Source organism: Crocodylus siamensis, chromosome 1 (assembly GCF_052110815.1).
Source record: "Crocodylus siamensis isolate JL-2025a chromosome 1, ASM5211081v1, whole genome shotgun sequence".
Lineage (NCBI taxonomy): Eukaryota > Metazoa > Chordata > Crocodylia > Crocodylidae > Crocodylus > Crocodylus siamensis.
The window spans coordinates 229783686-229796612 of record NC_143395.1 but is presented as its reverse complement, the minus strand read 5'-3'; positions in this window follow the sequence as shown (position 1 = coordinate 229796612).

Here is a 12927-nt window from a genome sequence, read left to right as displayed (position 1 = left end):
AGTTAGCATATAGCTATGTGGCAGAAACACAAAATAGTACCTTGGACATATTAGATATAGGTCCAACATCCATTACAACAATTATAATCTCCTTTGGCCCAAAACTATATATACATTTTCCTTAGCATTTCAAAATGGTAAAGAAACAAAAACACACATTACAAAAGCTCCTTCTTTTCCTACATTAGGCCAGAACTGCCCCTTTTAAAAAGGCAGATTTCTTCTCTTGTGTATTTGTATTCTTTCCAGGAAGGAACACCAATACAAAACATACCCTATCATCTTTTTTTTTTATATCAATTTGTATGAACCATTTCAAATGAGATCAGAATGAGCCTGGAAACTCTGAATTTACCTGTGATACAGTCACTACTATAATTGCCTCTTTAGTTTTAAGTACTCCTGCTAAAAGAGTAACAATTAGCCCAAATTAATCCTACTTTGAAACAGTTTTAAAGGGCAGCACAAGATATATCATGTATCTGTTGCTCACCATCCCATTTATTTAACCTTATAATGTCACTCTTTTTGGATAGTAGCAGTAAACAAATCCCATGTGAAAGCTGATAAAATACTTCTTTTGTAATGTTAATGTTACTGGCTCTGTAAATCTCTGATTCTAGACACAGCCTGAACTCCTTCCTGCCTTTGATTTATGAGTGGGCTGACCTGGGCCTAACCCTGTCAGCTTTAGTTCTGAGACAGTCTTAGGATTATGGGTCTCTGATCTGGTAAATTCCTAAGAGGAAAAATTTAACTGTGGAAGGCTCTCTCTGACAAGTGATAAAACCCTGTTCTTTTCAGGTTACACCAGAGACAGAGCTGTGGGCAGAATTAATTGAGAGAAACACAGAGGGACTAAATTCAGGAAAGAAAAAAAGAGAATAAGGAGCTTATAGGAGACTTACTGCAAAAGCCAAGAAGGTGGATTGGAAGGAAGCAATCAATTCCCATTTATAAGGAAGGGAGTCTAGCAATGTAATTAGCATCAGAACTAGATCAATTTTTAGACAATGTATTTTATTAGATTGTTACATGACAGTGTACTAATTAAAACTGATTGGCCTAATTAAACTCGCATTAATAACATGGCTGGAGCTGGCAGGAGTATTGCTTTGTCCAGTATGTGTTTTAAAGATAAAGATAGGGCCGAGTCACCGCATACGTTCCTTGTTTTAAAATATCACTGCTTTGTAAGAAGCCAGCAATGTGCCTGTGATAACTATATCCTTGCACAGCTTGTGCCTTTTCTGGAATGACAGAACAGGAAGAGGAATGGCAAATTGGCTAGGATGCAAGGCAAGATTAAAGGACAACTGGAAACAATGGTGTTGTTATAAAAGCAACTGGTGACAAGCAAAACCGAGGCCCTAATTCATCCTTGTTAGGCATCTGGTGTAGACATTTACACTGATGCTAAGTGAGTGGAAGCCGCCACAAGATCAGACTGGTAGTATTCAACTGCTGTGACCTGGTGTAAATGGCTACACAAGGTGTAAGGCAACGCAGGGGTCTGGTCTATATTACAAAGCATTCCTGATACAGCTGTATTGTCAAGGGGTATGTGAACCAGCCAGTTCCCTTGTATGGACACAGCAATGCTGACAGGAGAGGCTTTTGTAATCTGAGTTTTTTCTGTTCAAGGGGGAGGTGTAAGCAAGTGGGCAGAAACTCCGCTTCAGCCAGCACCTCATGTTTTAACTCAGCTGACACGGAGAGAGAGAGGTTCTAATGTAGACAAGCTCTGGGCTAGAAGAACATGGCTCTTGGTGCTCAGTAAATTGCAGCCATCAAAGCTGTGGAGATTAGCCCACCCACAGGTTTTCTGTGTTCCTCCATGGACTTCCTGAATAAACAAAAAGTCCTAAGAGGAAAGGCTGGAGGAAGCTGCCTAGATTTGAGTGTTGCAGTGAAATTCCCCTCATAATAAATGTTTTATAGGAGGGTGATACGTAGGCAAAATTCTACTTCTATGTTCAAAGTGAATCATGAGAAACACTGCTGAAATAAGTGGAATAAAAACAGCATAACGAATAGCTATAAGTGAGGGGACCAGACAGACCCTTTAAGGGTAGGAACAAGCATTATACATAAACCGGTTTACATGATCAGAAATCCGGTGGAGGAGACAGCAGGCGGGTTATTCTGCTGCAGGGAGCAAGCGTGACAGTGATGGTGGGAAGACCCAGCTGCCGGTGGGGGAGAGGAGAGACTAACCCTCCTCCCTGACCCCCTGTGCCTCAAGGGCCATGGTGTCCCACTGCTGCAGCAGCAAAGGTAGAGTGGCCAGCAGGCCTGGCTCAGGTTCCTGCTAGTAGGATAGAGAGAGGGCAATTAGACCCCACTCTGGCCAGTTCAGCCTGGACTGGCCACATCCCCCCACTACAGCTTCCCTGCGGCCAAGGGCATGCTCTAGCGCCCCCTGGCACCTGGCCTGAGCAACTGCAGGCATGTGCCTGCATTGCCTCAGTCCAGAGAGAAAGTTTGTGCTGTTACAAACTGGCTTAACCTAGGCAGGTTAGACTAACCTGCAAAGGTTGAATCAGTTTAGGCTCTGGCTTTTTGAATGTCTGTCCCTAGCCTAAGGGACTTACCCTCAGTGGGTGAAACTGGTGTTATTCCACTGAAGTCAATGGGACCTCATCAGTGTATATAGCCTGAAAATCTCACCCCGTATCTTAATAAGCAGCCTTCTGCAGATTTAGGTACAGGTGTTGAGAAGATTCCGCTGTCACCTGTGATGTACATGGGATTTCATTTTAAGCAATTAAAAGCACAAGTCAAATTATGTTTGCAATAATCAGCCACGCCAGTTTCAGTCCCAAACCATCACTTACTGTCTACTTGGGTAACTTCCATAACCTTTCTATGCCCAAGTCCCCCACCTATAAAATGGTAATAATGATCTGTAAAGTGCTTAAGGTAATGGGGGAGGGGGCTAGAAATGATAAGGTACAACACTAAAGCCGTAGCTACCTGTGGCAGCAATCTGCTCCTGCCAGGATGCCCCTAATCATACATTGTCCATCTGCTCCCACTGACAAACTTCAAACCAGGAAATGCCCCAGTGAGGCTGTTTGGGAAGATCCCTCATTCGTCACTCTTGAGGCCTAAGATGTTTGACACCAATTTACAGGAACAACCCTAGAGCAATGGCATAAACAGAGCGGGGCAAGTGGGACAGCCTGTTCTGTTTCCCCTGCCCTGCCCTCCCCAGAAAGCCTTGCCAGAGCAGATACAGTCCTGTGCCCAGTATGTATTTATGTGTGGTTGAGAGCAAATGGGGAGCCAGAGTTGATTCCCAGGGAGCCTGGCAAGAGGCTGCTGCTACTGCTGCAGCAGAGCTTACATTGCTAGAGCAGTAGCAACACAAGAGGTAGCATTAGCCCAAGAAGCTAAGTGGCTATATGCCTTCCTTCCCATAATACACATACCCTGCCCCACTTCCTAGGCACTCAATAAGCTCCCTACATCTCTGCCCCAGAGACTCTTCACCAACATATTTCTAGGTTATGAGCACGTGTGAGGGAGTGCAGGGGATGAGTTCTGCACTGGAATATCCTGAGTCGTGCAGACTAGTGCAATGTAGATGAGCCCTGGGGAAACAGAGAAGCTTTTAAAGGGTGACCACTGAATGTCTTGTTGGCAAGTTATTCACATCAGCTCTCTCATATTCCTTATGCACATAGTTGCTCAATCTAATTTTTGTTTCTGTCCCTACTTGAGATGAGTAACGCTGAGTAAGGTTTATAAAAACAATGGCAGTGTTAAAATGGTGGTAAAGCTGTGACAGTCCAGGAATTATGCGAGGGGCAAGGATTTCTTAGGGTGATATCTTTTACTGGAGCAACCGTATAGTTAGGACAGCATTAAACAAGCTTTCAGATGCAAGACATTCTTTCTCAAGTCTGACTTTCATTTGAAAGCTTGTCTAATGCTATCCCAGCTATGCAGTTGGTCCAATAAAAGACACCACCCAAAGAAAACCTTGCCTCTTATATAAACACTACGTATTTTGGGGGTACATGTTTAGTACTTGCATTTCAGGAAGAATACAAAATCACCTGTAGATGTGTTCAAAGCAGAGAACTATTCAAAAGTCAGTAGAATAGTCTCAAACAGCATTGTAGAACATTCACCCAATGCAGTTTGCAATGTAGGTATCATCCACTATAATTTTGCCTTAACACACACTACTTGTCACTTTTAAGAGAACACAAGAGAGCATGTAGGGTGCTTACAGATGTGGAAAAAAACCCCATGCTTTACTTTCAACTCAGCACAGCCCCCCACAGCACATGCCTAGAAGAAGCACTGCATCAGTTTGACCCAGCTCACCCAACATCTGTATAGATCGCACACACTTCAACAGGGCTTTTTGGTGCTTTTATCCAATAGTTGACTCAATCAGCCTGTAGATGTGTTCAAAGTATATATTTTATTAGATAAAAGCACCAAAAATCCCTGTTGAAACATGCACTCTATACAGATGTTGGGCAAGCCAGATCAAACTGATGCACTTCCCCTTCTGGTAATGCACTGTTTTGCTTCTTTTTTTTTTCTCCATGTCTGTCAGCAGCTTTAGTTTCCAGAATAAGCAGCATTTTCTAACCTTAGAAGAACTATATGTTTAAGCCTCTCCCAATGTATTTCTGACCCATACTGTCATATTGCATCACTCCACAGTTGTGGGGAGATTAGTCAAGCAGAAAGAGAACCACACAGCTTACATGGCTGGTAAGTTTATTGTTCTGAACAGAAACCAAAACTAAAAGTAAAACATGGTGCCTAAGGAGAAACACAGCCTTACATCATTTAAAGAAACAGCACCATACATAATGATTAATGCACAATACATCATACCATGCACACATACCATACACTTATTGATTACAATAACTATGAATTACTTCAGTAATGGAAGAGATAGGAAGGAAAAGGGCTGGGCTACCACAGTATGACTCACAAGTACATAGCATAAAAATGCTATGGTTAGAAAAAGCCTGCTAATACAGGGTCTTTGTAATGTCCTTGTGCACTTTTAAACGTTAATAACTTAGATTGTAGGTATGATAGAAACAATCTGTAAACGGCATTTAAAAGCAAATTTATTAAGGTTTTAGGACAACTAGAGTACATCAACATAACCACCATCCGTCATAATACAGTGCTCAATCTGATCTTCCAACAAAGGTAATGGATGCCGTGGGCACACTCTAGAGGAGCAGATACTTTAGAAAGATAGTGGAATCAGAGCCCTTCTAAACACTGGTGCATGACCTTCTAATTTAAAACTAACTTTGGTAATAATACACCCTTATTTGTCTTGTGCTGGAATCAGTATTTAAATGGACAGTGATTAAATGCAACACTCGAAGACCAGAGTGAATAATGTGCATTGCAAGTTAAGTAACTGTGGTTTGTCTGTGAAGATTCAAAAGTATGCCATCCTCGACCTTTTCATTTGTGATTCACCTGTCCATGTTTCTGACAATTCATACGTTTCTTAGGTCTTCCTTATGCAAGGAAAATTGACCAGCATAACTATTGCAGTGTACTTTCACTTATTCTGAAATAGCTCTTCTGTATGAGTTTAAATTCCAGAATTTAAAAAAAAGGTATAATTCCCCTGCTTTGTGAGTTAATCAGGACTGTCCAACCGGCAGGTGGTGAACCATATTCAGCCTGAGAGCAAATACCATGTGGCCTAGAGGCATGGTGAGTAAGGGCCAAGGGAGGAAGGTGACATACACTGGTGGCTCAGCCAGCATGGAGGGGAAAGGAGGGACAACGTGCTGTTCACATTGCTGGGGAGAAGGGATCATGCACTGCTGCTGCTGCTACCTGCATAGTAGGGGCTCTGCACCACCAGAGCTGCCTGTGTGGCAGGAAGGGATCATGGGGAGACCACCGCTGGTGGCCCATGCAGCATGTGCGACCCCTCACCATGCCAAAGTTGGACACCATGAACTAAGTAATTGTTCTAGAATAAAAAGTCATGTTTATTTCAGTACAGAATGGCCATATGCTATACTTGGGAATACCTCCTGCAGAACAGTTGATTCTACATGTGTAATAGTGGCCAATTTCCCCATGAAGACCGTAGTCAAAACTTCCCTCCATAGAAAAGAGAAATGGCAAACTCACAGAGATCCTAGAAGAACCATAATAATCATGTAGGGCATAATCTCAGTTATTAAGATACCCCATATGTTTATGTATACATAGTTTTTAAATAAATATCCCTGAACATTACCGCTTCTTAAGGATGAACATATACTGAGGCAAGGGATGCTCTAGAGCCACTAAAATGTATACAGCAATTAATGGATTTTTAATATTTTAAGCTTTCCAAATCAACTTTAAATAATAAACTTCACATTAATTATGCATAAATGAATATAAAAAAGTGGTTACGAAGATGTATATACCACTAAAACATTGTCTGTTTCATGAAGTGAGTCCTTGGAGAATCCAAAATAGCTAATGGTTCATGGCAGTTTGGTGAGAAGCACACAGATTATTTTTGTGACCTTCCATCGTGCACAATAGTTTTCCAAGTGCATTGGTGGGAAGGGTGTGGTATATCATAGCTGTTGGGCAAGGGATTTTTTTACATGTATTTGAACATGTCTATATTACTCATGAGCAATTCCAAATGGGTTATATGCAGCTCACTGCAAACAACTACAAAAATAGGCACAGATTCCCTAAAACAAAAATACCTGTTAGGGTGACAATATTTGGATCTTGGGGAGCACTGGATCTTCAGCTGAATAAAAGGCTTTACCTGTGGCCTAGCAAAAGCTGCTAACCACAAGACAGAATGATATCTAAGCCAGCCATTTGCTTATGCTAAGTAACCATCCTAACTGTGACAACCATTTTCTGAGGAAAAAGCAGTGAGTGAATCTCTTTGAGTCTGTGTGCTGTGAATGAGGTGATGTTTTAGGAATGTGGAAGATGGTACAACATGAGACAGAAAAAGAGACTGGAATGTGAAAAACAACACGTAATTGGTAACAGAATCTGAAATGAACATATGCGAAAAGGTGAATGGTGATCAGTGGAGAAGCCTCCAGAAGCTTCCAGATTTTGGTCAAAGTCTGCCCATTGACTGAAGAAAAGGATTCAAGGTCTTAGACATGCGCTCACAGCAAAAAGACATGTAAATGAATGAAATGCATAGGTAATTCCATGCTAATGCAGCAAACAGTAAACAGAGGTGGAGCTTGAGATGGGAGGAGAAATGGGTGGAACAAACGGAGGGGCAGGGTGAAATAAATATTAATGAGTATAAACCAAAGTGTATAAATGTGGGAAAAAAATATTGTTCACTGCAGCTCCCCAGTTTATTAGTTTTTCGGGAGCTAGACCCAAGCTGTCTCCATTCTAAATAAAGCTGTTGGGAGCAATTTGTGCAAGGAGCATTTGCTCCCTGTCTGCTCTGCCTAATGAGTAACAGAACCCATAAGCATTTGGATCACCATCTCCCTAGTCATTGGGCACCGCATGGAGTCGGGCTCTAACACTACCCAAATTCAGCACCTGCACCTGTATTCATTTCATCATATGGCCTACCTAAACCCCCAGAGTTTGACATAATGACTTTGGGTGACATGAGCAGGCTCTTTCTTAATCTTTCTTGGACTGAGGAAACTAAGGAACTGTCTCTTTCCTTGGTCCCTGGCTTAATTCCCAGGTACAAGTCCCATGTCCATTACCTTCTTCATGGAAATGAGACTTTGAAGGCCAACTGACTAAAGCCCGGAGACCTCAGGACTCTGCAGTTACTTAAATATAACCTTTCCCAGAGCTCCAGAATTAAATCAGAATTCATAAGTTATACACAGACATATTTTTCCAATCACCACAGGAACAACAGCAATATTACATAATTTTCACAAATGAGGGTCCCAGTTCTTCAAGTAAATTACCAGATTTTAGTATTTTTCTGAAAATTAGATTACATTTATTCACTTGCCTAAGTGTGGATTTGGCTACTTAAAGTTAGGCAGGTGGGTTTGCAAATTGTGGTGTAAATCTTCAGTCCATCCCGTAAAATTCAGTTATTCCAGATTTATTTCAGTGTAACAGAATTTAGCCTTCTGCATCTAAACTGATACACAGACAACCATGCTGAAAGCAAGAAAGAAGACCTAACTGCCCTCAGTCATGTCTGTGTAAAAACACTGATTGTGTTTGGTTTACACAAATGTAATCAGAAGTAAATTTGTCTCTGTATTAGACAATTTCAGAATATTTGTACAAACTCCATACCTCTGAGCTATACATTAGGGATGTTTTTCATAATTATTTGCAACACTGTAGTCTTACATCTGTTCTACATGTTTAAATACTTTGAACAGACAGCTGTCTCCTTCTCCAACAGCACCTGGAAGTAGATTATAATGCCAAAAGAAGGGCGTTTATAAAGCAAAGGTTCATAAAATATGCAAAATGGAAAAGTATGGAAGATACAGAAATTTTAGCAAATGTAACCATGTTTTTTAAGTATATATTTTAAAGCGAATTGCTAATGCATGTTCAGTATAATGGACCATATCCTCAGTGAACAAAACCAGTAAGCTAAGACAGTTTTATATCAGCTTTGGCTCTGGTATACTGTTTTGAAATTTGCATTTTTGATCGTTCATTTTTCTTTATAATCCCCAGGCTGTTTGTTGAGGGCCATAAATTCTGTAAAATAATGAGAAAACAGAGATATTTGAGACTCTTTTTTCTGCAACTCTCATTGAGGAGCATTATTTTTTTTTTTCATATAATTCCGTGAAGATGGAAATTGTTGAGGTAGTTTTGCAGTTTAAAAGATGCTTAACATCTACTCTCCACTGGTTCAGGAATCTGAGAGTGACGTGTACTGCTGTCTTATGAAAACTGCCTGGTTCAAAATAAGTATCTGAAGTAAGAATAATCTGTACTTTCTATGTTCTTTTCCTACAAGGTAGACTGCCAATATTATCTACACAGCCTCCAAATCCTTCTTCACAATTTTTACCCATTGGTAGTTTGGTCACCACAAGGAAGTGACCCTTAGAAGTCTGTGAGAATAATTTGAAAAATGTGAGTGGGAAACATTGATAGTTGTATCATCAAATGCATCAACTGCTAATGGCAGGGGTGGCTACCCTGTGGCACAGATGACATAACTGATATGGGTAGCCTCTCTGTATGGCACACGGCAAATGGCAGATAGAGCAGGGAGCAGAAAGCTGAGCAACAGATCAGCAGGGATCTGGGATTTTACCTTTTACCAGGGACAAAACACAGAGTTCTTGTTTTACAGGAGAAACCCACAAATTTTGCCATTTTGCAATGAGCTCCCTGCAGGCTGGTAGAGTTCCAGCCTGCAGGGAGCTGGGAGGGAGCGGAAGGAAGGTGGAGAGACAGGGGACACCACGTGCATGGACATGTACATGGCCCCAGGCAACCTGAAGAGCAGCTCCAGCAGATAAGGGAGAGAGAGCTGGCCAGAGCTGAGACTACTGCCCAGCCATGTGGGGCTTGGGGCCTGGGGCTGCAATGCACGGCTACAGGGCCCCAAAGGGGAGTAGGACAAGGCCATGGGTGGCTCATCCAGGGCAAAGGGAAGGGGAAGAGGAAGGGGAGGGCTGGCTCCCCACTATTGCGTGCACTCCCGGGGAGAGGGGGGGACCTATGCCCCCCAGATCTGTACCCAGGGTAGGCGCAGGCTGTGAACTCAGTCTTCCACCCTGCTTCCCTCCCCTTGGGCCTCCAGAGCCCAGCGGGCATGACCCAGTGCGGCTGGGGACAGCAGGGCCATGTGAGGAATGTCCTTGCCAGTGCTCCCCACCCCCCTGCACTGGTGATGCATCTCCTGCTCCTGCCGCTGCTTTGAAGGGTGCAGCCCCATGCCACTGCCCTCAATACAGCCCCACGCGCAATGGCAAGGAGATCCCCACACAGCTCTGCTGTTGCCTGGCATACCGGGTTGTGCCCACTGGGCTGTGGAGGCCCCAGGGGAGGGAAGCAGGGCAGCAAGGAACAGCAGAGCCACCTGGAGAAGCCACTAGCTGCTGTTCCCTGCCACCCTGCTTGCCTCCCCCAGGGCCGCTGAAGTCCAGTGTGGCAGGCAGCAACAGAGCTGTGCACTGATCTCCTCACTGCTGGTTGCCCCCCTTCCCCGCTGCCTCAGTGATGCACCTTCTGCAAGAGCCCTCAGCCTGTGTCTGCTCAGGGTACAGATCTCAAAATATGATACAGATTTCAGAATATGATACTCTGTTCTAACGTGAAGCAAAACCAAAATGTGTCTTGTCTAAGGAAATCCCAGTTCCTGTACGGCTTGAGATTTTTCTAGGTCAACAAGAGTCTGGTTAGGAGTAACATTCTTGTTATAAATTATAATCCATTCTGCACTGAAAACATACCCTTCAACATCTCTTTTAGCACTGCTAACTAGCCAGACTGCTGCAGTCTGGGTGCCTTGATCAGAGCTCCTGCTGGCTGTTGCAGAGACTGCTGCCAGATGGGTCTCCTTCAAGGCAGGAAAATAAAAGAGAAATAAAACTATCCCATGAGCTTCCTCCCACTGAGGTGGTGCATAAGGTCCTCCAAGGAAGAAGCATTTATTACAGTAACACATCTGAAAACAGGCACCTTTATGCCAGATGTTGGACACGCTTAATTAAAAGAAGAGAAAAAACAGTGTGGGAAGAGAAGCAGAGGCACAGAGAGACATGACTTGTGCAAGGTCACATGGTGATGGCAGAGGTGAGAATAGACTTCATTAACCCCCCCCAGTGACCAATCCAAGTAGAACATATTAAGTACAATTTCCCCCTATATGGGGATAGTGAGGTGAGAACATAAAATAATACTTTTTTAAAAGAATGGAGGAAAATAAAGACAGGATAACATGTAATTTTGTAAATCATGATGGAACGTGACTTCAACCAATGTCAGGAATGGGCCTATATATTACTTGCTTGCCTAAGGTTGTATTGATTGTAGACAGATTAGAGGAATTTGTCAAAGGCCATTTTGATTGTAGGCATTTAGGAACTGATTCATCAAAGTGGTACTAGTACTGTGGAGAAAAATAGGTAACTGCACAGAGGTTTTCTTTTTAAACACCATTAATACTGGATTCTATTAATACTGGATTTACATTCAGATGATTTGCATACAGACAGCTTAGTCTGTTCTCTTCTGCTTCAGCTAGGGCCAAGGGAATGTCAGAACATTAATTTTTATTCTCAGAAATTATTGCTCTTGATCTGTGAAAAGTACTTATTACTCTAACCACCAATATAAGAACTCAGACTTATAATTAACCCTCTAAATGTAATGATATAGAGAACACTTCACAATAGCAAACATGTCCATAAACAAAATATCACATTCAGTGAAGCTGATAAGTATTTCAGGAGGGGTAAAAAGGGCATATTTTGCTTGTGGATTTACAAAGCCACATTTTTATTTTAGCATTTTCTTTGAAAAAAAACAAAAGCAGAGGTGCTTTGTATGTGACTCATTTTATCAGAACTATCCACGTTCAGACTGGTTCGCTATCTATTCCCTATTAGGGCATGGAGATAAATCACCATGCTCAGACCCACATATCTCCTGGGGCATCTTCTCTTATTCTGGGTGCATTTCACATCAAGAAATGGAATAACTGCCACACCATATTTAGCACAGGAATGCAGACATGGAAAGCAGCTATGAACAGCTACCTGCTTGAGTGTGAGGCATCTGGCTTGTCTCCCCAACAAAGGAAGGGCTCCCTAATATACCCAAAGCTCTTTTTTCTTTAACAAAACCTAGGCAAATCAACACAGCAGTCCTCCTGCCTACCTGACAGTACCACTCCAAGAAGCTCCTTCCCTTGAATACCCATTTCAGTATTGGCTATGGGGCCTTCCCTGTTGCCCTCTGAGCCCTTTAAAAGAAATAATCAATTACTTCCCAGCTAAGTCTGATAATTGTACAGGGCAGGCTGGCTCCTTGCTGGTGAAGGGAAAAGGCATCCTTTTATAAAGGCATTCTTGCTTGAAAGGGAGAATAAAGGTGTGATTCTCATAGAGCAGTCATGACTACAGCTGTTTCATAAAAAATACTTATTATGAAACAACTTTGTAGCAAGCTTGAAAAAAAATCTGGAGCTTTAAATATTTTCTAAAAATTAGAAGTTTGAATTGAATTTTTTACCTCCCTACACTGTTCTTTTTGCAGAGAATATAAAACAGAATGAATTACCTTCTCCCTCCCAAATTTCTCTAAAGGGGAAGAAGCTGCCAAAGGAAAAAAAAAAGTTATATGGTAAAAGAAAAAATTAGGAAGATGAGAAAAACAAAACATTCCCCCTCTTACAGCTATGAACTAAAACAGAAAAAAGGGTGTATGAGGGAGAAGAGACAAAGGCAGAGATACAGGATCAACACACACACAAGTTTATTTTGAAAACATCCAGTTTCTGACAAAATAACTGACTGAAAAACATTGACTGTATGCAATCATGCTTTTATACCAGATGCCTTGGTCTGTGTAGAATATATACAGCACCCTCATTATGTAGAAATTTACCGTTAATATAAAGCATTAACTTCAAGCAACAAAGAGTGTATGCTCGCTCCATAAAAGCTGTCCATCCCATTGCACCTGTGGATGAGTCTCTGAAGGATGTGTGGTTGCCTGCAATTTTTAAGAATGTTATATGTTCCAGTTCTCTGAATGTTACTGCATTTTCTATATGATTAGAAGTTGTTAATTCAAGCAGAGATTTGTTGTACATCTGTAGGAAAGCACACACAAACTTAAAAACAGCTCAGGTGAACTCAGCAGTCTGGTTTGTAAATACAGCCAGTGAAATTCAAAGAATAAAAACTGGAACAAAGAACTATGTAGCCCAAAGAACAAGTGAGAAAACAAGTCAGAGACTGC